We start from the raw sequence: 25,606 nt of genomic DNA, 5'->3' as shown, positions 1-25,606 counted from the left end.
GATTCTGGTGGTTCAATCAAAATAATGAGATATAAAAGCTCATAATGCAGAGACAACTACCTAGAACAACAAGGAATACATTATAACCCCCATTTTGTGCCAGCTTTTAATTCATGCTCTTAAAATGTCACTCAAGCTGAATCTCCTGGTCTCAGGGCAAGTTTCCAAGGCAACAGGCTGAATCCTAACCCCATCTTCTTAAAATCTCCCTGGTTACAGAAACATTGGTGTACCTTTTTTAATAATAGTGTTCACAATGCATAGTAGTAACACATATTCAAAGATCAAAAACACAAGTTGGCCCTCTTTCCACTTAAATGATGAGTATTTATAGAGTGCATCATGATGTTAATTATAGATTTTAAATCTTCTGCATGGTTCATAATATTAAATATGTTTCCAGTTATAACTTCAACAACCACTATGCTTAACTTTTTCTAGTAAGATGCAGTTAATTTTTATTGCAATTACCAGAACAAATTGATCAGTGACTTGGGGTGACACTGATATTCAGCCGTCCAATCTACACTTACAATGCACATTCAGAAAGTATTCAGACCCCCTTCACTTTTGTCAATGTTGCAGCCTGATTCTACAGTTGTTGAAATTCATTTTTTTAAAAGTAAATAAAGTTGGAAAGGGAAATAGTTCTGTGGCAGGTTTTACTCTGGCAGAAAAAGATGAACGATCTCCTATGCAAAATGTTACTTTGTGTGATTTCTCTCCATTAGGCTGGATGGATCCTGCCTTTGAGCAGCCAATTGCCAATTCCTAAGACTGGATCTACCATTAGCATGAGTGAAGTCATTGGATTAGGGAGCTCATTTTTGGGTGTCATAATAGGACAATAAATTAGAGCGAAAGAGGTATAATATTTTGCAATAGAGATTTTGCTATATAATTGTGGTCTTTTTAGATTTGGTATAGGTAGGAAAGGAATGCAGTTTTGCTCCAATAATGCAGTATTTTATAGCAGAATACATAGCATAGTAGGAATAAAAGCTGCACCAAAACATTTTGCTACATAAGGCAGAATAACAGATGATACTTGTGTTCTCTCAGGCAAAACCAAGTAGCATGAAATCTAAGACAAACCAGCTATTTTAATAGCTGGGAATCTAAATCCAGATACATCTTTCCCCACTATCCCCTTCGTAAAAAGAAGCCATTTCTTTTTTGTATTAATTGCCATTTTTTTTATCTCACCCTTGATAAAAACTGGCTATCTCTTAAATGGAAAGCAAAATTTATCCTTATGATCAAATCTAATTTTCAGCATGTGGTAGATTACAGTCTTTCATTTTAATTAAATCTGGGAAAAATTAAACGGATTTGTTTTGCTTACCATTTCTAATTTAATTTCACGAAGAGAGTTTGCTTAGAAATTCTTCTGAAGGAGATAATCATTTCTGAGAAACAACATGGAAAGTGCCACCCTGGCACATATGTAGTTATGGGATGGTCAAATAGAGCATGTGAATGTCTTGTTTTTCAGTTTACAATTCTCTCTCCAGAGATATTGGTATCTATTTATTTTTGTGAACTGCTGTCAAATATATCTCACAATGATTTATACCCAGATCTATACATAGATCTATACATATTTATATATAGATTTATACATGAGCTTATATTTGAGGTTGATTTTAACCATACTATTGTAATGTAGGCACTGATGAGTCAATACGAAATGCTTGCATCTACCTCTGTTTGTCTTTTGTCTGTATTTTAAATTATTAAAAGTGACTAATTATTTTAGATTTATACACTATGAACAGCTAATGGATAAAAGTTTGACAAGTTAAAAAATACACAAGCTGGAACCTAATCCCATCAGTGACAATAATATAGATCTGTTGCAAAATACTATTTTGGTACTCTTCTAAATAATATCAAAGTGGGTGCCAACTGATTTTTTTAAAGGGGCTATTCAAAACAGACGGGAGAAGGTCTATGGAGTTGTTCAAGTCATGGTTGTCCCAAAGGTGCTTTTTCAAAAGGCAATTGGACTTTCTTTCTTTTCCTTAAAGACGTTTGACTTGTCATCCAAGAAGCTTCTTCACTTCTGATTGAATGGTGGCAAATGGAAGGATTATATTCCTTGCACTCATCTAGTCACTCTTTCTGAGAGACGTTGAGGCCACTTGGAGGTTCATCTGTGCCTTCAGGGTTACCTGAATAGTGCAAATGGGTGTGGAGTCATCTTGGAACTGCAGTGGAGAAGATACTGCCACAACTTTCCCTCACTCTCAGATGCAATTTCCTAAGATGAGTCTATGAGACATCCTAGTTTTCTATCTGAAGAAGACAATTATGAAGATATCTGCAGTCAAGTCAGGAAGGTTAAAACTAACCCTTTCAATTAAGTTTCACAACAGTCTTATGCACAAAATATATTTTTAAAAATGTGGTTGCAGAAAGGAAACAAGGTTTTAGTTTCACACACTTTTCTATGGCTCTAAAGCTTTTAATAGGAGCCTGGGGAATTTGCAGTCTAAGAAGTAGATCAGTGAAATGATAATTTATCTTTGAATGGAGTACATTTATTCCATTAATTTCTGCCATTATAGCATAAGATAAAAACTAAGCCTATGATGAGCTGAAAATTAAGCTCTTCCCTACCAAGGCAGTGAAACAAAAGAACAGCTTATGCTCTGTTGTGTCAAATTTATGCTGAAATTAATTTTTACTCAAACTTCAATGGGAGATAATTTTAACTACGAGGATTGTACATTTAGTCATTCTTGTTTAGGGTCATTAAAATATATTACATTTCTTCACTGAATATTTCTTTTGTAATCTGTATACATCAGATAGCAATCTGCAATAATGTAAAGGGTAAGCACCGTGAAGCACACAGAGGTGAAATCATATAGATGAATGTGTACCTGCTGAATTAATTGCAGAAGCACAGAAAAAGATAGCTTACATTTGGATAAACTGTTAGTAGGACTATGCATTGGTATCACTAGTTGCTTTTTAGAAATACAGTCAAGGTTCATTTTAAATACATTTGTTCACTATGAGATAGTCAACAAGACAATAAACTATAGCTTACTTAGAAATCTAAAATTTCTGATTTTCAGATATCAATTTGTCTACTGCTATGTTAGTATATAAATTGTTCTTCTGCCAGCTATTACAAATATTTCCTTCAAGATAAGTTGGAATCAAAGCTCTGAATTCTCAACCACACCAGTAGCTGAAGTCCAGTACCTATTCAAAGCTACTACGGAAAAGACATTGATTTAGAGTAAGGTGGCAAGGCTGATCATATATGAAAAAATACATGCTTCTAAGCCACCAAAAGAATTGGTTTTTTTTGGGGGGGGGCACAAATAAAGTAAGCAACAGGAACAAAGCCAAGCTATTGCTCCTACCAGAGTTCAGGAGGCTACCAAAATCACTTACATTTTCACTTCAGCATTTCTGTTCTCTTCGTATGTGTTTGTGTATGCATGCATGTACTAGTATGCAGTACATATATAACATAAAATTGTAGGTGCAGAACAGGGGTGGGTTCCTGCCAGTTCTAACCTCTTCTATAGAAGAGGTTCCACAAAACTACAGTGCCATTTAGAACCGGTTCCAGCTCTCTCCCCCCGCCCGTCCGCACATCATCAAGATGAAGTGTGAGAGGAGGAATTCTGGGAGTTGAAGTCCACAAGTCTCAAAGCTGTCAAGTTTGAACACCCCTGGGTTTTTTTTCTAATGGGTTAGGGGTGCAAGGGTCTTGTAACTTGACAGCTTTAAGACTTTCACACTTCAATGCCAGAGTTTCTGAGCCAACATTTTAGTTGCTAAGCAAGAGCGTTGTTAAGTGAGTTTCACCACATTTTACAAGTTGGACATACAAGTCACATGACTGCCAAGCCACTCCCATCCAGTCACATGGCCGGCCAGCCACTCCCACAAAGCAGGCTACACCTACAGAAGAGGTTCTAAATTTTTTTTGAAACCCACCACTGGTGCAGAAGATCAACTCATGCAAGAAAGAATAATAGTTGTGGTACTGATAAAATAACATTTAGAATTCAGTCCAAGAATATAAGACATAAAGCTGCTTCTGTGATTCCTGGTTTGTGAACTTCTTATGGATTTGTCCAGTATTAATGAATGCTGACAAACTTTTAACCTGCTCCAAAAGGGCAGTTCTTATGTTTGTCTTGTTCAACATTATAAAATTAATTTGCTCCTCAATGTTTAACATTCTGAGCATCATTTAGGAATTATATAGCATATTTCTGTTTTTTAAGTGGAATTTAGCTGGTCAACATTTATGTAAGAGAAAAGGAAAATAGGAGAAAACCTTAAATAAAATGTCAAATAGTTAGAAATATTACATATAGCTCATGATGTCAGTAAACACACATGTGCGTGCATGTGGCACACCCACAGAGAAAGGGGTATCATTCACTTGTTTTTAATCATAATGTGAAAGCTATGCAGTATATATAAACCACATGAATTTCTTGTGCTTTCTTCAAGAAAAAAGCAAGGTAGTTCATCATATGAAAATTATGCATTATTCAGAGAAACTGATAATGGCAAAGTATACATTTCATGTTAGGAGTGTGGCACAAATTTGCCATAACGGAACATGGCCTGATTTCCACTTTCCAGTAGGTAATTATTGCAGAAATGCTTTATTTCCAAGTGAGCTGTAATAGAGAAATTCAGTTATTAAAAAAACTTTGCCCATAACATCCAGAAATTGAAAACTAAGGTTGATGACTTAAGAACTAAATAATTGCATTGTGCACTCTCATAAATTGTGCTTGTTTCGCTACATGGAGCATATGTTTGTCCTCCAGGCATCCTTCTAAAACAGGGGTGTCAAACTCAATTTCATTAGGGCCACATCACTGTTGTGTTGGACCTGGGGAGGTGGGGTGGGGGGTGTCAGCTATATGTCACTTGTTTTAGGGGTGCCTGTGATAGCCCAAGAGCTCTGCCAGCAAAAATGGGCTGTTTCCAGGGTGGCCCTGCACCCTGTGGGCCAGATTCAGCCCCTGGGCCTTCAGTTTGACACCCCTGTTCTAGAAGGACGATAGTTCATTCACAGATTCTGCTGCATGGACACCACATTGTACAATAGACATTCTACATTGAGTCCATTAAATCCCCTCTGTGGGGTAGAGGAAAGGGAAGAAGAAAGGGGAAGGAGAGGAGGAAGGAAGGAAGTAGAGAAAGTACGGAGGGAGAAAAAAAAGCGAAAATAAGTGGTATTACGACAGGCGGAAGGAATGGTAAATAAAGCAATCCAAATTGTGTATTATAACATATTAAATGGATTGATAAATGTGTAAGAATGACAAATGTAAAGAAGAGGAATACTATGTGAATGTATACCTATAATTGTGTGTAAGAGAATTTTAAAAAATTGAAAAAAAATCCCTCTGTGGCATTTGGAAAGGAGCCCTTTCCAAGCACAGCATATGCTATAATTACCCAGTGGAACAGCTTATATTCAGAAGTTGCTTCATCACTGGAGGTTTTAAAGAAAAGACTAGACAACTACCTATCTGAAATGGTATAAGGTCTCCTGCTTGAGTAGGGGGTTAGACTAGAAGACCTCCAAGATCCCTTCCAGCTCTGTTCTGATTGATTGATTGAACTTAGCCTGCAGTTGCTGTCAAGGCATGAAAACCTAAATAACGTTGGACTATCATTCATTAATGAAAGATGGCTTTCTTCAGACATCAAGAATGCAGTTTTCACCAAAACATTGCAGCAACAAACATTAAGGTCCTGCTGATAAATTTAATGTTTTCAGCTTTTTAAAAGTTCCTGGATATATGACATTTTTTTTATCATAGTAGCTTGAAAGCTGGCATCATTGTGGAGCTCATGAAGTGAAGCATGGATGCCTAGATTCAAATTATTAACTCACCAGTGTCATTTTTATAAGCTTGTTAAGGTGCAAAAGAATATGAGCTACCAACTGCTGCATTAAAGTTCTTAAGCCTTAGCTTAAGCCAAGGCTCCAGTCATATGCAATTTCCAATAAGTAAGCTTCACTAAATCCAGTGAAGCTTATTTTTTAGTGAATAGACACAGGGCAACACCATCTAGCCTTTTTAACCCATTATTTTCCATGCTGTCAGGCAAGAAATAGTTCTGTTCTTCCTATGTTCTGGAAGGAAAGGGAACATATCAGACAGGACAATAGTTGAATGAGATGAAAAATCCTGTGCTACTTGTTTAAATACAAACATTGAATAATGTATTATGGGAAAATGTTTGCCCTGGTTCCTGGCTCTGACAGTTTTTCAATTTACATGGAATAAAATGCATTCTCAATCTAGGTCAGGGGTATCAAATTCAAAGCCCAGGGCCCAGATCCGGCCCTCAGGGTACTTAGATCTGGCACATAGGACCACCCTGAAAACAGGAAAGGACTGGTCTGTGGTGTCTCTGTAAGCCAAAACAGAACTTGTGAGGGCTATGGTGATCCTCCCAAGCTCTGTTTTTGCTGATAGAGGGTTGCAGGAGGCAGTCACAGCTGGAATCGGAGCTTGGGAGCCCATTTTCACTGGCAGAGCACTTAGGCCACCACAGCGCCCAAGACACTAGTGTGGTTGAGATGGCTACATTCCTGGCCATGCCACGCCCACCCCCCAACCAAGGTCAAACACAACCCTGATGCGGCCCTCAATGAAATTGAGTTTGACACTCCTGATCTAGATGAAAGTCTTCTTTTTAAATTGTTAATTTTAAAAAACAATATCTGTTTCCGTCCTTGCTTGCTTTCAGCAGGAAGTCATGACTCTGAAATATTTGGGCACAAAGAAAGCTATAAAGAAAATATATAGTGATGGGTGTCCTAAAACAAAAGTATTGCTTTTGATAATAATAAATGTTTATCTAATATTCCAGTCTGTTTATTTCCCTAGTTGTATTGGGATACCCAACAACCATCTCTTATAAATAATTCAGCCATCTCTCCTGGCATTGGTTATTCCTATCTAAAGTCACTGACTTTAGCTGAGCATCTAATCTAAGTGATAATGTCAAAAACATGTCAAAGTTAGACCATGCTTCTCTTTAGCTAGGATCTTGCCACTGCAAATAATGCCAATGAAGCTTGTAATTATCTGGATTTGCTCAGTTCATGTTTTGCCAGATGCTAACCAGCCCTGTTTCCTTCAGGAAACATTTTCCATGCTCCACACATACCCTGGCATTGTTCAAGAGAATCATAGCCAAAGTTAGCTACCTTGAAAGTTTGTGTACAAAATCTTTTTCATATAATTCAGCATTAAAGGAAAGATAATGAGGAGACAGCAGAAAAAAAGTAGAAGACAGAGGTGAAGTCACTGATTTAAAATAAGAAAATTGACTAAATCATAGAATGCAAATAATACTTGAGACTAGGTTAAATTGTTGGATTTTAACACATCATTCAGCCAGTATATAGCCAACAATCAAAGATGATAAGTACAGCAATATGGAAGGTGAGGAGACAGTGACTCGACACCAATTGAGGGAAATAATGATATTTTACTTCCATTGTTACATTTTTAAGCAGCTATAAGATGATGTAAAATTATTGATGATTCAAGTGCTCATTTGTGAATTAATTTTGCTGTGCAGTTATAGCTAAAATATATTACCCTAAATATATGGTAAGATACCCCTTTCCTTCCCAACTTTCCAATTAAAATATATTTGTAGTCAATTGATGTAGCACAAGCCCCCCCTTTTTTTTGCTGAAACATGGTTTTCAACAGGGTTTGATTTTCTTCACTTAGATTGTGTTTTTTAAAATACACATCTTAAAAAGTCACCTAATATGATCAAACCTAACCTGTAATATAACAAATTGAGTCATATATATTCAGTAAGTCAATTTGTCACTGAGCATGTAGTCAATTCGATAATGTGAAATAGCTCCGAAAAAAACTTGAAATCCTTCAGTTGCATAAAATCATATAGCACTTTACATTTTAAATTCATTTAGGAACTGCCATGGCCATGATGCCCACTGTATAATGCCAACAACTTTAGCAGTGATAATAATTCCCCACATTTCGTACCTTTACATTCCACACCAGATTATCTGGGCTGCAATCCTATATTTTCCCCATAAGAAACCACCCTGACTCAATTCTCCTTATTTTTTCATTAGAGAGCATAGGATGGCATTGTCAGCTATTTAAGGAAGCTTTTCCTGTGGGTCATGGTAGACCAAATTGTTTTTTAGTATAGACTCACTAGAGAGCTGCTGCAGATTGTTTCAACTAAATTGCCTTCTCTATATTTTATGAAACTCAGGAAAAATGTATGTTTGGACACACAGTATGCTTTCTGGTGAGATTTCATGGCAATATTTTAAAGTTAGTACAATCCTTGTTTGGATGGTATTGTAACTATTGTTAAAACACATTCTCTTTCAACCAGGGCTTATTTTTTCAACAAATCAGGGATTAAGAATCCCTAATCTGAATCCTGAATAAATGATTAAAGTTGGATACAACATGTTTCTTCATGTTTCCACTTCTGCTACATTCTTAGATGTCATGGAAAGTGCAATATCAGCTGTAGCTTGAGAAGGATATTACTAAATGCCTGGGCTTATGGTTAAAGGATATACTACAGTATTGAAGATGTTACCTAGTTTTATAAGAAAAAGCCTGCAAGAAAACAAACAATCTCAGAGAGGACCAAGGACCCCATGATAGATAATACATGTTACGGCAGGGGTGCCAAACTCGCATCATCATGGTGGCATCACGTGACATATCAGGACTTTCCCCCATTCACTAAACTGGGCAGGGGTGGGGCCAGCGCATGACACATTCGACCCGCAGTTTGACACCCCTCTCTTAGAGAACATTTATTTATTTATTTATTTGTTTGTTTGTTTGTTTTGTATGCCGCCCACTCCTGGAGGACTCCGGGCGGCTCACAAAAGACAAGGGAAAGGGGGGAACGAGACAAAGACAACATATTACAAACAAAACCAACATTCACAATTTCTGTGGAGGTAGATACTTCTCAGCTCCCCCCAGCCTGCTGGAACAGCCAGGACTTGGTGGCTTTGCGGAAGGCTGGGAGGGTAGTAAGGATCCGGATCTCAACAGGGAGCTCGTTCCAGAGGGCTGGAGCTGCAACAGAGAAGGCTCTCCCCCAGGGAGTCGCCAGCTGATATTGGCTGGCAGATGGAATCCGGAGGAGACCCAACTTGTGCGATCTAATTGGTCTGAGAGAGGTAATCGGCAGGGGGCAGATTCGGAGACTAATAGGTAGCTAGTGCAGCTCGCGGAGGATAGGTGTAACGTGGGTGTACCTTGGTGCACCCACAATTGCTCGCGCAGCTGCATTCTGGACTAATTGGAGTCTTCGAACACTCTTCAAGGGCAGCCCCATGTAGAGCGCATTACAATAATCCAGTCTTGAGGTCACAAGGGCGTGAGTGACTGTCTGAAGGGCCTCCCGATCCATCTCTAATTAAGATCCATTTGGCCACTTATCAAGCAGATTGGAAAGAGGGTGGAACACCTACTAAACTAAAGCTTAAAAGTAATACTTCTCCCTTCCCCTGCTAGGTTTTTTATGATCACAAAAATTGAACATGCTCTACTTTCCAGAAGCTGTGCTGAACATGCCTTCTACATGTTTCTTAGCCAGTCTTACTTAAACCGATTGAAAATAAATTCCTTTGGAGGGTTTTTTTTTCCCAAAGGAGAAGGAGATTGCATTGGAGGAGTATGGTAAGGGACAACTGGGGGTGAATGGACCAAAAGAACAAGATGGTAGCCATGACTTTGTGATTGAAATCCCACCCATTGTAGAAAAGGAAAGATGCTTTGATTGTGCAGTCACAGCCATCATCCAAACACCCCCACTTGTACCTCAGCATGAATTAGCCATCATATTTTAAATGTCTGAAACTATAACTTTGGTTTGGCTCATTATTACTTTCAGACTTTATACAATAATCTCTCACTTTACTCATTCGATATGATTGTTCTGTATATTCCAATAGAAAAGCCATGATTTCTTAACAGGAAACTAAAAAAGGATCCTAACCATACTTCTTTTGACTGCTTCATTTGACTAACATAACTAATTTCTTCCACAGTAGGAAATATTTACCCTAGAAGAGCCTTCTTTTCTTATGTGTTTGGTTCCTTCTTTGCCCTTCATCTAAATATGCAAATTTAATTTCTTCCACAGAGGGGGATCACAGGTTTTTTAAAAAAATAAATGCCATCTGTTTTTCTCCTTGCAATATTCACACTGTGTTTTCCAGTTAACCACTAGTCAGCTAAAATCATGTAGGTTCTGAATAGAGTTGTATGGAAATACAATTTAAGAGGATGGTGGTAGGGAGAATCGTTCACTCCATTGCATTTTTTTTTGTTTTCCTTTTGGATATCTTTTCCAATATCTAAATTGGAAACTGTGGGTATCTGATCTGAAAATAAATTGCTCCCATCTCCCTTTTGCTTGCATTGTAGCATTGGACTGATTGAGCTTTAAAGCCTACATCTATTTAAAGAAAATTTATCAAGATTCCAGTACAAAGTTGGAATTGCTGAGCTACTATTTAGACCATGTCTTCTAAATAGGGATGTATTTGATGTCTTTAAATGCAACGCCACAAAAAAGTTTTTTTTAAAAAAAAAATCTCATCCTCCCCCAATAGGTTTATCTAATGACGGATAATGAATTTGAATGTTCTACTATCTGATCTGATAAGTTTATGCTGTTGGAAATAAAATTGTAGCTGGCTTTTTTACATGGCAGTAGCATCCTCGGGGAGGGCAGAAAAAATCAAGATTGCATACATAATAATGCAATAAAAGCCATTCCCCTTTATACAATTTTTTACAATTTTTTACATCCTTTAACCCCATGAACTCATGCTTTTGCCACATGGAATGGAAAAGAAAAAAACACCACTTTTCACTTTGCTTTAGATAATACAAAGGCTTGGGCCAGCCATATGTAAAGGAAATTAGAGCTGATCATGTAGCAGGAAGGAGTGAGCTGTTAAAAAGGAACTTGGACAAGAGATATCATAGTCCAGAGATTTTCAGCCTCCATTGACTTTGGGGGAACTAGTGTTGGAAGAAATGTCCATCTGGGCTCAGTTCCAAGTGGAGAAAAAGATACTGGATTCATGGAAGTTGCTTGGAAAGAAGGTTTATTGATGGACAGGATCACATGGCTTGAGATGCTGGGGAAAAAAAGGACAGAGATGCTAAGAGTGCCTGAGTTTTGTGCCATCTCTGGGCCTTTGAATTTGAGCTTGTGTTTTGATTGGTTGTCAGACTCCCATGGGGCCAGGCGCAGGCAACTCTGTAGGCTGTCCTGAGTCCCAGGTTTGGTTGAGCCTTGCTGGATGATGTAATCTTCCCAGGTGCCATGTGGTGAGATGAGTAGAGCGCTATTCCTACCTTTGTTGGATCGTGGGAGACAGCATTTGCCTATGAATAGACCTAGCTACCTCTTTATCTGCTGCAGGCTATTGAGGATGGTGGGGACTATTAAGAGTCAGTCTGTTTCCTGCCTAAAAACATGTTTCTCCATTTCTCATCCAGGGAAATATAATATTCTGCCTTTTTAATATTTCCTAGAATATTTCATTTTTCTAGGAGAAGGGCAGGTGCTAACTTCCTACACTAGCATTAATATAATTGTTGTGGTGGACTAGACATGGCTTGTTGTTACAGAACCTGTTGGGAGGAGGGCCAGACTTCATTTAAAGAGGTGGTTGCATATGGGGTTGCTTTGGGAGAGAGAATAGTGGGAGACCTCTTAGCAGTGTGGGAGGACAAATGTTGAACAGCAGATAACTTTGGAAACAATGTGTGGAGAGAAATAGTGTATATTCATTTCTTTTATAAGGAAGCATTCTTCAGTCTTATTTTTGTATGAAAAAAAGAGATAAGGCTTTATTTAGAAAATAAAAAGGTATTATGGAGAAACAGTGAATTAGGTAAGTACTATGCTACTCAGCTCAGAATTGGAAGAGGAAAAGAAAAAAAAGTAATGAATGCCTTGAAAGTCTAACCCATTGGAGGCATATTGCAGAAAAAACTTGTAGTAGTTGTTTTTTTAAGATAAGAAAATGAGGTTAAAAGTGCAGAATTCGTTTACTAAATGTCTTTACATCTATTACCCCCTAGCAGTCAATAGGTTAATAGGTGTAGAAAATAAGTGCACAGAAATTTGAATTGCAACACTGAAACTAGCTGTGGGAGAGTGCAGGTGTGAAGGTGAAGTTACTACAGATGCTTGCTTGTATTGGTTTCATCTCCAAGAGAGGTGAAACAATACAACTTTGCTGCAGATTGGCAGTTTCTGGGTGAACATCTCTACCCATAATTTGACAGAGTTCCATGTTTGTTTAGATCTAGAGTGCCTGCTTGTTATAAATGGTTAGAGATTAACAACTGGAAGACCATGTGTTAGAAACTGGAAGACTTAGATCCAAAGCCAGCTGTGTGATCTTAGGCTGATCACTTTTTCTTAGTCCTAGAAGGAGGCAAGGGCAACCACTTATGAAAAACTTTGCCAGAAAACTGCAGGGACTTGTCCAGGCAGTCTGAGAATTCAATACAATAAAATGAAAGGGACAAAAATATTCAGGCTAATAGAGTTTTTGATCAAGCCAGTCTATCATTCACTAGCTCAGTTTTTTGTTAGCCAACAGGCATTGTGGGGTTGTATGCTTTAAATGGGCTTTATTACCGGTTAGCCTGTGCAGGGAACACAGTTTTGTATTATCCAATGGGATCATTCTTCTAAACAGGATTTTACTTACATTGTATATAGTATATTTCTTTAGAGCATATCGTTTTTGAAAAAAAATGTATTTCATTTTGAATACACAATTTAATATGTTTTGCATGTATTACCAGAAATATCAGGCTAGGGGGGAGTTTCATGCCTGGTGGTGCATTTTGCTCCCCCTACCAATTCCTTAAACTGAACTCAAAAGTGATTAAATTCTTAAAGTAGTTAAATTTAGTAAGTTAAAACATTACCATACCCATTCTATAAAAGAAAATGACAAAAAGTAACACTCACACATGAATGCAATTTAAAACCAGCAATTTGCAGTATGATTTTGTGGGTACATTCACACTAATTCCTTAGTAATAAGGGTTTGACATTTGGAAAGGCATCTTTTAATTCACGTTTGCAATTAGGGATTCTAGGAGAAACTATTTTTTAGCCTGTTTGCAATTTAACTGGAAAAAATATATACCATCCATAAATTTTAACAGGAAAACACTGAAATGCCACCATCTTTTTTGTTTTCTGGGAGAGTTGAATTAAAATTATAGGGATGGTAAACTCTTCAATTAATCCTGTAAAGTTTGAATGGCTTTCACTGCAATTCATTTTAATTCTACTTGGTGCCCATTCACTTCTTGTTGACCGATTGAAATCTGCCTTAAATGTGCAGTTGTTAATGAACAGTTACTAAATGAGATAGTTGCTAAATGAGGACTGCCTATACTGGCAAGTGAGCTCTCTTACTTCCTGTACTTGTGCCTTTCAATTTTCCTATCCAAATTCAGATTTTTTTTATTTCTCTCTGTTAAATTCCATCCTATCCATTTCACTTGACTGTTCAAACTTGTCTAGATCTCTTTGAACCTTCTGCCTTTCTTCTAAAGTGTTATGATGGATTCAGAGACCAGTCATAACAGGGTTCATCCAAAATGTCTGTCTGCCTTCACAGAGTTTATTCTTTTATAGAGAATCTGAGGTAACTAGTCACTGAGGTCATGGCAGTATGCTGCACATGTCTCTATGTAACCTTTCCTCTATCTCTATAGTGTTAGCTACATTTGCAAACTTTTTAAATGTTGTCTCAACTTGTTCATTCAAGTTAGTCAGTACTTTAAAATTGTTGAATAGCAGAATAGCAGAAAGTCATTCACTCAATAGTTCCTTCCAAACTGAATGTGAACTATTAATGAGTGCTGTGGGTATTCTGTTCTGAACATATATTCTTAACATCATGTTTTAGAGGAAACTATCTGAAGTTTAATGTCATTCAGCCAAACATGAATTCATCTAAGAGTCATACAATCTAGGCCAGTGGTTCTCAATGTGGGTCATTTCCTCTTTTCCTCAAAGACTAGGCTACATTCTTAGTTGCCCATAATAAGGCTTCTAGGTAAACCACTCCAACTTCATTGCCAGACTTATGATTAGTTTGTCATAATCCTCATACTTCATTCTCTGCTATTTTTCACCAATATAATTATTAAAACTGCCAGAGTTTACAATAATGCCAATGAAAATGCAGTCTGTCATAAATTACTATTAGACAATCACAGAAGTAAATAAGGCTAGGAATGGGGGAGGGGGGAATTAGCAAAAAAATATTGAGAACCCCTCATCTAGTTATAATTTTACCATTTAATGAAGTAGGTTATCGTGAGGCACTTGCTGCGATCCAGGAATACTATGTTTCTACCATTTTAACCTATGAAGCTAGTAACTCTCTGAAAGAAAAATATAACATTAGTGTAGCAGGGTTTGTTTCTGACAAGGTGGTCCTGTTGACTGTAACCAGAGGTTACAGGGTTCAGCAGGTTCTGACCAGTTCTGGAGAACTTATAGTGGAAATTTTGAGTAGTTCAGAGAACCAGTATATACCACCTTTGACTGGCCACGCCCCATCTAGTCTCTGCCTCCCAAGTCCCAGCTGATTGGGATGAAGTGGGAATTTTGCAGTAACCTTCCCATGGAGTGGGGAGGGAATGGAGATTATACAGTATCCTTCCCCTGCCACGCCCACCAACCCACATCCACATAACCGGCTGTAAATTATTTTGAATCCCGCCACTGACCATAACATTGCTATCCAAATCCTTAGAGTTGAAAGAGTGACTACTGTCCACAACAATGTCAATCTTGCCACCCCCCAAAAGAGGTTAGATAAGCAGACCATTTAACAAATTAATGATCAAGTTCATTAGCCAGTTTCTCATTTCAGTATTAGAGGTGAACATCCTTCATGTGGCAAACTGAACTTGCAACACTCTGGGGAGACAATTTCTGGCAGCTGTTTGGGTTTGCTGCAGCAAAGTGGGTCTCAACTTCAATCAGCAAATCTTCTTTTATAAGGTGGTTTGATTGAAGCCCCCCCTCCCCTTGGTAGCTTTACACAACCTTCTTTTGAAATGTAGCGCTATATGTTAAGAATAGTGTATTGTTTACATTTTAAGTCTATGTCAATCTTATTTTTTTAAAGGCTTCAAAATACTAAAGGATTTCCAAAGTGCTAAAGAAACACAGATATAATTGCTCAGAACAAGATGACATTCTGGTATTCCGATGAATCCTGCAAAACCAATGAGCAAAGATGACAACTTTTAAAAATCATGGATTTCCTGATGCATTTCTTCCACTGGGGAAAAAAAGTTTGATTATGTTTTTTGCAGTCCCAGATTAATGGGCTATTTTAGAAATGGGCATTTCCTGAGTGGCAAATTGCTGAAGAGTTTTTGGTGAAGCTAATGTTAATATTCACATACAGCTAGTTCATCTGGCATTCATTAATGCCATGCTCCTCATAATGGAGATAGGCAGTTGTAATACAAGTAGACCCTGACTTACAACCATTTGTTTAGTGACTGTTTATAAGGTTAGACTGGCACTGAAAAAAGTGATTTATGACCATTTTTCAGTTACAGCTGCAGCTGTATGATCAACATTTGAATGCTTGGCAACTGGCATGTATTTATGAGGGCTGCAATAAACCAGAATCATGTGATCATTTTTTGTGACCTTCTGACAAGCAAAGTCAACGGGGAAGTCAGATTCACTTAACAACCGTGTTACTAACTTAATAACTGCAGCGATTCACTTAACAACTGTGGCAAAAAAATTCATTTCACAACTGTCTGACTTAGTTGGGCTCAACTGTGATAGTAAGTCAAGGGCTACCTGTATTATTGGTGAATTTTCCCTTTTAAAGTTGTGAAATCTTCAGTCAATATTTTGGCTTGCCTTGTCTTTGTCAATATGAATTTCTGATATCTTTGATATTCTTGTTAGAAAGAGCCTTGATAAGTAAATACTACTGTTCTGGGATGAAGGAAGTGCTCTTCAGGCACTTAATAGCACTTAGCAATACCACTTAGACTTATATGCTGCTTCACAGTGCTTTATATCACTTAATAGCACTGGTTTATAGAGTCAGCATATTGCTGACTGGGTCCTCATTTTACCCACCTTGGAAGGATAGAAGGCTGTCAACCTTGAGCTGGTGAGATTTGAACTGCCGAACTGCAGCTAGCAGTCAGCTGAAGTTGCCTGCAGTACTGCAGTCTAACCACTGCACCACCTCGGCTCTTAACTTAGATGCTTTTTCTATAGTTCAGATTCAATAGTTTAGTCTTATCCAATATACCTTTCATCCAATTCAGTCCTCTGGGTTTGAAGAAGAAACATTTTTGTGCAGTTCATCCATGAACATGGAAGTGGCTCTGCAGTTCTCAGCCTGGAAGCACAGAGTCCACACAATGGGAGCATTGGAAGTCCACTAACTGTGGGTGTTATTCTGTGACACGGATGACATTTTACATACGTTTTAAATAGTTTGGACTTGTCCAGTATGTCTTTAATCCAATGCACGCATTTAAATTGAGTTCAGTCTTACAAGTTTTTTTGTATCTCACCAAAAAAATAAAAATACAACCAGCTACTTGATATTTCAATTTTGAAAAATCAAATGTTTTTAACTTCATTGGCTCTTCTGAAACATCGGATTTTGCTTTTAAAACATGATGTTTGCCTGCTGAGCTACTCCCTACCAAGCATATAGATTTTTTAATGGAATTAGGGATTACATTTATGAAGTCACATTACCCTTCTTGACAGAGAGTGGCATTCCATTTACTTTTCTTGAATTCTGATTCCTATTATAAAACAGACTGGGTATTTTTGGACAAATTGCAGTCTTAGTTTTAAGATTATCTGCAAATGTTGAGAAAAAATACTTGAATATTAATTACTTATAATTACAAACCCCCAAACTTTAATCTCTTCCCATGTGTCTTGTAATATGACTATTTGTTCCCATCTTTTTTAAAAAAAAGATGGATAGATTTCTGGGTATGGAAAATAGAGTACTTTTCATGAAATTATCACCTGAATATCATATACTTTATGCATTTTTAAAGATATCTTTCTTGATAGAAAAAGGAATTAGCAAATTAAATTTGTATCATTGAACTATACTTCTGAATAATGAAAGAATAAATAAATTTGGATTACTCTTATGCTTTTAAATATGTCTATCATGTATATACCTATTGAATAGTAGCTGTATTAAGCTCAGGTTTCATATTAGTTTGACATTTTCTCAAAGTATGAAACCAAGCCAAGAAGGAATTCCTTTCTCCATTCCTTATACCAAAGAAAAACAAAAGTTATAAATAATGGTTGGCAAACAAGCTTAACCTGGTATTAAGAGACAATGATTTTGGATTAACAATTTGACTTGGTCTCTTCATACATTATCTTTAGTGAAGCATGCAAACCAATGTTTGCATTTCCTGCATTGGATGAGGAGAGCACATTTTCTTCCTTATGTTATGGCCACTTTAACAGAGCCATGTTTGAGCGCATTTTAACAAACTGTATCACTGCTTGGTTTTGTGCTAATAGTGCCTCAGACAGAAGGTCTATACAGAGAGTGGTAAGGACAGCTGGGAAAATTATAGGAAGCTAGCTTCATGTCATTCAGGATATTGCTTATAAGTACTATGTGCTTAGAACTCAAAGTATTGTTAGAGACCCCACACACCCACTTCACGGTCTGTTTCTGTTGCTCCCCTCTGGGAGGAGGTTTCAAAGTATTTATAGCAGGACTATCAGATTCTATAACAGCTTTGTTCCTTATGCCAACCATTATTTATAACTCTTTTGTTTTTCTTTGGTGTAAGGAATGGAGAAAAGAATTGGCTTGGTTTCATACTTTGTAATTTTTTTGCCATAATATATGTATACATTTCAACTAGACTGTGATGTTTCTATGCATCATATATGTGAGTGTATGTGTGTATATGCATATTTTTTGAGAACTAAATGTAACAAAATTTCATTTTAATGTATGCTGATTAACTCTGCTCTGCTCTGCTCATTCTATTCTCACAATTCTAGATAATGGCTCAAATGTTTAAGCCTTGTAGGCTATTGATTTTCCAACAATAGCCTGTACTAGTAGGAAAACTTCCAAGGGGAAGACAAAATTATTTGAGGAATCCTAGAAAATGATCCTCATCCTATTTACAAAACCTAAAATGTGGTTACCTTTAATTGTTATAGGGTTGATTCTCAACTGTTAAAAAAATTGTCTGTCTTAGCACTTCAGTCCTTGAAGTAAGGCTTCAACCCTAAGGCTAAAAAAAAATTGCAGGTGGTAATAGATTTGCTCTTCATCTTCTGCACTTCTTTCTTCTCTTTTGTGAGGTTGTCTCAGTTCCTTTGTAAGCCAATGTTTGTAGACCCTGAAACCAAGGCCTGAAGCCATCTCAGTGGGAGGCTGGAATAGAGCAACAGCAAGGCCAGTGTTTCACTTTATTGGATTTGATTACTTGGTGCTGCTAGTGAAGCAACACAGCTTGTGTGGGTCATAAAAACATCAGCTGAGGGTCTCACTTGTGTGTAGGAAATGCTCAGCGAAACCAAACTGCTTGCAACAATTTTAATAGGCAAGAGCAACAAATAAAAATGAACTCAATAAAATGTGCAGAGGGAGGGTGGAAGAGAGGTTTTTCTTTAATTGAAGTCACCAGAAGTTTTCATTGAAAAGGAAGCATTCATTTATCGTTACCACACTATTCCCTCTTGGAAAGATCAACATTGGCCAAACTGCACTCCATAACAGAAGAAAATAAGTTGGAAGGGACTTTGGAGGCCTTCTAATCCAACCCACTATTCAGGCAGGAAGCCCTATGCCATTTCAAACAAATGGTTGTCTAATCTCTTCTTTAAAACCTCCAGTGTTGGAGCCCCCACAACTTCTGAAGACAAGTGTTGTTCATGGATCGTCTCAATCAGAATTCTGCCCAGTACTTCAGGTGGGGGAGATACCCTTAAAAAAATTAACACTGTCGGTTTTAGCTACCTTTTCTAGGTAGCTAAATAGAAATAATTAATTTCTAGGGGATTAATTATCGGATTCTCTCAAATTTAGGGTGCTCAATGTACAGTCAAATCAAACAAAAACTTAATGTTCTAGTCTATCCCCAGTTTCTTAAATAGGATATCTGGAAAGCCACATCACTACAAACTCATGTTATCCAATATACACCTTGAATAACCAAGAGTACTGTCTTCAGAGGTGAGTTGCTAACGGTTTGGCCTGATTTGGCCGAACTGGTAGTGGAATTCAGCCTGGGTCGCAGAACTGGCAGTGACCCAGGCCTGACACCACCACCCCCAAACCAGTTTCCTCACTGCCACTGATGTCACTGCCATGTTGGATTTTAGTGACTGCGTGTGCTCAGTTCACTGTAAATTGTTCTGCGCATGTGCGTAGAACAATTTCCATAAAACAGTGCACACGAGCACTGTTACACCTGGGTTGTGAACCAGTAGTAAAACCAGCAGCAACCCACCCCTGACTGTCATCATTATAGATGACCAGTCCATGACAGAAGAGTTTATTTATTTGAATCCAGACTCTTTCATCTTCCTTTGATCTGTACCCTCCTCCGAGTCCTTTGGAATCGCAAGAGAATCTTAAAAGCCTGGCCAGTTATTGGGAACCTGCAGTAAGTTATAAGAGCAGCTATAAGAACATAAAAAGAGGAAGCTCAAATGGGAACAGATGTGTTCAGAGGCAAAAGCTCGCACTCTCAACAGGAAACCACAGGATATGGAAGATTCAACAAGGAAGTGTTCCTTCATACTAGGAATCAAGTGATCCATAGGCGGATTTAGCATTTAGAATATTCATAGGATGGCAGAAGATCCCCAGAGTTGGAATCCAGTTGAGAATACTGCAGTATTTTGTGCCTGTCCAGAGATAATATTGGCATTTTTATGATGTCATCCTCATCTTCAAACAACCGTAAACTTCAGGGAAGTCGTTCTTGTGTTTTAGGACAGGATTCCTCATCTTTTGGTACAGTTGGCACATTTGAAATGTTGCAAATATGTCAGTGACACTCAAAATGGCTTCAATCTCTCGACTACTGTCCTTTTTGGGGGCAGGTGGCAGACCTCTATATAAAGGACCATATCTATCAACACTACTTTGGGGATCATATTCTGGAATGACAATCTTTAGTGAAAAATATTGGTGAATACTGTGGAGAGTACCAAAGGTGCTTTTTCAAGAGGCAACTGGACTTTCTGTTTTTTCTTTGAAGACGTTTTGCTTCTCATCCAAGAAGCTTCTTCAGCTCTGACTGGATGGTGGGGAATGGAGTCAGAGCTGAAGAAGCTTCTTGGATGAGAAGCAAAACGTCTTCAAAGAAAAACCAGAAAGTCCAGTTGCCTCTTGAAAAAAGCATCTTTGGGACAACCATGACCTGGATGACTGAGAATCTCCATAGACACCATGAAGAGTAGCAGTTGGTTTTGATACATGGCATAGCTTTCAGCAGTTGGTGATTGTAAAGGAATCAGAGACATTCCCTTTATTTTTCACATTATGAATCACTTTGTTTACAATCACATGTATTTCAAACATAATTGCAGCCCAAAGCTAGGGAAGAATTGACCCTTCCATCTTCCCTTCCACCTCACTTTACCCAATTCCACACTATTCTTAATGTAACTTTTCTATGATGGGATTTTGGAATTACACAAATGTTCTTTCTTAACGGCACTTTTATGTCTCAAGTTTGTGCCTAGGGGTTGCGTCTAAAAGTAAAAAACCCAGAGAAGCTTGTGCAGCATTGCTAAAATAGTTGATTAAATGATGCTGTGATGTTTTAAATAATTTTTTGTGCTTACCAACTGATACAATGCTTTGTATTGTTCAAAATGTGTTCTACTGTGCAATATAGTCAATCACAGAGCTGAAGCTAAACTACTTGGCCATAGCAGAGAATAATTAGTTTTCAAGATAGGGATACTTTTTTATAGTAGTACTAAGACAATCTCTAAGGGACATAGTGGCTCAGTGGCTAAGATGCTGAGCTTGTTGATCAGAAAGGTCAGCAGTTCAGCGGTTCGAATCCCTAGCACCGCTTAACGGAGTTAGCTCCTGTTACTTGTTCCAGCTTCTGCCAACCTAGCAGTTCGAAAGCATGTAAAAAATATAAGTAGAAAAATAGGAACCACGTTGGTGAGAAGGTAACAGTGTTCCGTGCGCCTTCGGCATTTAGTCATGCTGGCCACATGATCATGGAGATGTCTCCCGACAGCTCTTGTTCTTTGGCTTTGAAATGGAGATGAGCACCTAGAGTTGTTCCCCCTAGAGTCGGGAACGACTAGCATATATGTGTGAGGGAAACCTTTACTTTTACCTTAAGACAATCTCTGTATAAGACAAAATTATGTTGAAGCTATCAATTTATGAGCTTGCTAAGTCGATATGTAATGGTAGCTTATTTTATCAGAATTTTAGAATTGTTTTAAAACTAGATACATGAAATAATTAGTCTAACAATAGAAACCAGAAATCCATCTGTGCTTACATGCTACTAAGTAAGTTAGAACTAATACACAATTTGTATCATTTGGAAAAAAAGTTTTAAGTTCACATCTTTGAGGCTTTCCGTGGCAAAATCCCGTCACCCTTTTCAGTATTCACTTAAGTGCACATAACACCCAAGGGATATTTCCAACTTTCCTGCTAGTAGAGTGACAGTAATAAGTATCCAATTTGGATGTCTATAGTTTTGATCAGGTTCTTAGACACTTCAGAAATGAGTTCTGCCAAACAATTTCCCTTAGAATTACTGTATGATGTCTAGAGAAAAGATTTCTCCTTTTGCTACTATGATTATAATTAAGAAGCCTATTTTTCTTCACTCATTTTGATTCAACAATGTATCATTTATGATACATCAAAGAGGTCTTTTCAGGCTCTCAGTCAAGTGCATGGATATTTCTGATCATGTCCAAGAGCTAAGTAAAATATTCATGAGCATATATGCCTCTTACACTATTTTCTCTTCCCTTGCACACAAAGTGTATCTAGGGCAGAGGAGAAAAAAAAAGAAAAAGCAAAGGCCATAGAAGCAAAATATGGTGACAGTGTACTCCACCCCATTAGAAAAGCTGCTTTAACCTACAGCTCTTAGCATGCCCAGTACTATAGCAATTTCCATACTCAACAAGGTCGTATTCGCGCCTTTTCCACAGCTAGAGGTCTGATGCTTTCAGACCTTTGTGTAATACATAAAGAACTTTAGCTATTGTGCCCTTCCCTACTGAGTTTGAAGAGTTTTTTGGGGGGACCTGGAGCTCTGCAGCAACTTCTCCCATCCTAGCAGGGAAGCCTCTGCAATTTGTGGAGGGCATGAAAAGATCAGTAGAAGCATAGAGGGGAGAATTTAAGGTGCTTGTTGTGCAGGCTAAATTCACTGGCCATTATTTTAAGTTCTTCTAAATAAACACAGCACTTATTTTCTTAGACATGACTCTCTTTATGTTGTTACTGAATAAAACAGTATTGAAAGCCATGTCGGAAGTCCAAGGGCAGAAACAGTATTTCACTACAAGTCACATTTTTCCTTAGGACTGTTGCATTTATTTTTGTCATGAGAGTTTCCAGAAGCAATTTCTTAGAACAAAGAAAATAAGTGGATGGTATATGACCAGCATAAGTAGATGGTATATAACAAGTATAAACCAATATCCAATACCCAACAACCCCAAAGCTTTTTGTGTTCTCCAGGAAATCATAAGTAGCATACACAGATTTATGATTCACAATATAAATACATATATGTAAGGAAACCATCTTTCCAGCCTATTTTCCCCCCCTCCCGTCTTTCAGTTATTTTTTTAAAGGACTTGGTTCCTCTGGAAAAAGCCATTTTTACTGGTATCTAAGAAAACCATGAGTCTCTATGGAAAACTTAGCCATCTTTTCCAAGTGGTGGAGAAAATAGTAAAAACGTTTTGGGAGGCTATTTATTTATTTATTAAACTTATATGCCACTCATCTCACTGTTGAAGTGATCGCCAATGGATATTCTACATGAGACTGCCTAGAGTACAAGGGTGTGATGACTTCCCAGATGCTTCACCAGATACCTCTCTAGATGTCAGCTCGGAGCAGTGATGACCCAGTTCCTAGCATGTAAAGAGCTGAGGTGGTGGATGCCTCTGAGCAGCTGTCTGTGAGGGAGTTGGCTAAAGTGCAGCTGCAGCAGACCAGATGGGGAAAGCATTCAGCTGCAGCTGGTCAGGTGATGAGGAAGAGGAACCGCATTCTGCACCTGACCCAAGAACACATTGGGTAGAGAAAAGGCAGGAGCAGGGAAGGTCAGCCAGAAAAGCTTCACCCTTCTTGATGCACTGGAAGCTGGCTATTTAGCACAGTAGACAAATGGAGGTAATGCTGGGGATGTGTTTGTTTGCTAGCTGCATGCTTTTTGGTCATTGTGATTCCTGCCTCACTTTAGATTGACGCCATGCCTTGACTTGGATCATGCCTTGGAATCTATGGACTTTTCTTGCCCCATGAACTCTCTTGTGTTGTGGGTTTAGATTTGTCTGATGAATTGATTTTGATTGAGAAATTTTCAAATAGGCCATGTGAACTCTTTGGCCATTGCTCTGTGGACTAGCATTGGTCTCCTCATGGATGGACTTAATTGGAAGAGTTCTGAGTTTTTTTGTTGAAGGGAATTGCTGAGGAATATTAGTAAACCCATTAAACCACAGTTTTGTGAACAAGCGGGACAGCAAAAAGGAGAAGTCATTGGGTGATAGTGGCAGTTTATATAAAAGGTCTACAAATGGAAACTAAATAGTAAAGTTCTAGTATTTTAGGGGTGTCAGATGCTGATGCTGGTCCAAAGAGTGTTAACAGATGTTGCAGTTGTGAATATTTCCATTGAGCTACATCTGACAGATATTAATCTCTCAGCACAGCATGTTAAAAAATCATCATCTATTAATTGACCGAAAGTCAGTATATCTGCTGTCATCCATTTTTTCCACATAACCATCTCCCCCACCACCATTTTTAATGTTGCATTTCCCCATAAAATCAATTTATCATGGGAAAAAGGATTGAATCTTTTAAAAAAGATATTGCATTCTATAGTAATAACATTCTATTAATGTAATTGTTTCCAAAGATACTAGAGTTCTTGTTTTTATTTATCTAAAAAACCCTAACCTATTACTTTAATTCGAAAGGTTGAAACTCCAGAGCTGATAGAAATTGCTCTCCCATAAATAACTAATAAGAACCATGTAGTCTCCCACTCTTTGTCATGTCTCTTCCACAAACTTTTCTCAGAAGACTAGAAAAAGCAGCACAACTGATTTAGCAGCATAACTGATTTAACTGACTGGTGGGTGACAATGCCAGGTTGATCAATGCCTACAAGAAGCTAAGAATATGAAGGAGGAAACAGAAGCATTGCACAAAAGAGAGGAAGGAAGCATGGGAATGAGTCTCAAGATAATACTGCTTTAATTAGACTACGTATATGTAAACAAGTGTACCTCAGGATGCGGTGGCTCAGTGGCTAAGATGCTGAGCTTGCAGATCAAGAAAGATCAGCAGTTCAGCGGTTCTTATCCCTAGCGTTACGTGTCCCAGTTTCTGCCAACCTAGCAATTTGAAAGCACGTAAAAATGCAAGTAGAAAAATAGGAATTACCTTTGGTGGGAAGGTAACAGCATTCCATGTGCCTTTGGTGTTTAGACATGCTGGCCACATGACCATGGAGATATCTTCGGACAACCTCTTTGGCTTTGAAATGGAGATGAACACCGGCCCCTAAAGTCAGGAATGACTAGCACATATGTGCAAGGAGAACCTTTACCTTAAAAGAAGTGTGAGAATTACTGTAGTTGACTTTCAAGTACTTCTTTTGTTTCTTACAATGAAGGTCATTCTAGACTTGCCAACCTTTCAGAGCTCTAATGTAATTTTATTTTATTTTTAAAGGTCCAACATCTGGTTACCAACAGACAAGCTTCTTCCTTAAGCAAGCAGCATAGGTCCTTAATAGGCTGAATGCTCAATAGGACTCTTAAGTCATCAGCATCACAGTAAAAGGAATCCAGTTATAAGGGAAAGGAAATAAGAACACTCTACTCTTTATCCTCTCCTTATAAACCATTTTCTTTAGAGAGGTGGAGTGGAGAAGAAGAAGAAGAAGAAGAAGAAGAAGAAGAAGAAGAAGAAGAAGAAGAAGAAGAAGAAGAAGAAGAAGAAACAGTTCTATTATGTATAGGTTGGATTGATCAACAGTTCTTCAATGGTCTTCACTTGTGCAAGGCAAATAAGCCAACCTACTGATTTCCTATTAATTCATGTATCAGCTCAGTCTACCTGCTACCCCTTTAACACAGCTGAAAATGTAAAGCAAGAAAATTTAAGTTATATTGCCATCAAGTCCTCTGCAATGCCTTTGGGCAACTCCAGCCAAATTACTCCACACAGATGAAAAGAAAAGAAGGAAGAAGCATATGGGAA

Source organism: Thamnophis elegans, chromosome 4 (genome assembly GCF_009769535.1).
Source record: "Thamnophis elegans isolate rThaEle1 chromosome 4, rThaEle1.pri, whole genome shotgun sequence".
Classification (NCBI taxonomy): domain Eukaryota; kingdom Metazoa; phylum Chordata; class Lepidosauria; order Squamata; family Colubridae; genus Thamnophis; species Thamnophis elegans.
The sequence above is the reverse complement of the archived record's forward strand: the minus strand, read 5'-3'. Positions refer to the sequence as shown.